Source organism: Apostichopus japonicus, chromosome 18 (genome assembly GCF_037975245.1).
Source record: "Apostichopus japonicus isolate 1M-3 chromosome 18, ASM3797524v1, whole genome shotgun sequence".
Taxonomy (NCBI): Eukaryota; Metazoa; Echinodermata; class Holothuroidea; order Aspidochirotida; family Stichopodidae; genus Apostichopus; species Apostichopus japonicus.
The window spans coordinates 1,730,882-1,732,262 of record NC_092578.1 but is presented as its reverse complement, the minus strand read 5'-3'; positions in this window follow the sequence as shown (position 1 = coordinate 1,732,262).

The following is a 1,381-nucleotide window of genomic DNA, read 5'->3' as shown; positions in this document are numbered from 1 at the left end:
TGGCTATCCTAACTACAGAAAATATGCAAATCATGTGACCCAGTTCTCATGTCAAGTGAGGTAGATGAAAAGTAAGTAATTTAGTTAATGTGTATAGTCCCTCATACCAGTCGCTTCGACTGATCAAATCGCATACCACTAGCATGGTACATGGTAAATCTACTTACTTTGTCATAAGAAACACCTCTCTTTCACTCACAAATTCCATAACCACAAGATTATCAGTTATTAGTATAATAAAATGCTCGTATACCTATATTTTGTTAAAAGTACGAGGACGGGATGCAAATGACGTCACGGGAATATTTAAATGACTCATTTGCAACCGTGAACCACATTTCAAAGACGGCTCTGCGGCAATAATCCCAACTATATATATATATATGCAGCGCATAACTTCTTATGTGTATAGGTTGGTATACTTTATATATATAGGCTCATGTGAGACACTAGCCTATATTTTACTATACCACCATAAGTAATAAGACACGTCCTGAATCGAGGAAATAAACGACCTTGCAAAGCAGTCACGAACTACTGTATCGACTGACCACCTTTAAGAACCTCATCGCGTCATTTACCCGAAAAATAACACATTTTGAGGTCGATTTTTTTATTTTTTTTTATTTGTTATTTTTTGGCCCGCGCGGTATAGTTTTAACACCAAGCTTCTTCTCCGTGTAGTGTTTTACTAATATCACTATACACTTGTAAGAGGCATGTGATCTGTCAGTGACACATCCTGGGGTGAAACACATCCCCCCCCCCCTATGAGCCTAAATCAATATACAGCTGATCGCCTCAAGAGACAGGCATGGTCTGGAAAACAAAATTTCAAACACAACAGTGTAGCATTTTGTTTTTGATCAATTATTGTGATTTTCTGATGTTAGTTATATATAAAGATTTTGAAGGAATTTCGCATCGACAGTGACCGTGCCCTTGATCATGGGGGCGCTGGTGGGGAGGGGTGTTGGTGGATATGTGGGACAACTATAATTCATGTACACAATAGTTGAGATTTGTTTATCAGAAGTTTTCAGTACTACCGTAGACCTTCCAAATAGCAGTCGATGCATTCTGTGTTCGAGACTTCGCAAGAGTGTATTTTGAATAATTATGTTGGCAAAATAATTTGGAATATCGCATTTTGGATCAGGCAAATATCCTATTTTGACAATAAATACTCAATCCACTTGGTCAGTACTGTTAAATCTTCAATCAATTTCCCACTTATTTCTTAATGGCATGTTTTATATAAATAACTCTGGCCATAGCCGTTATACTCTCTAATCAATGTCAAAACAGACTGCACGAGGCACGACGCTGATTGGTGGAATCAAGTTCATTATGTCGTTTGCAATATTCAACAAATCGAACG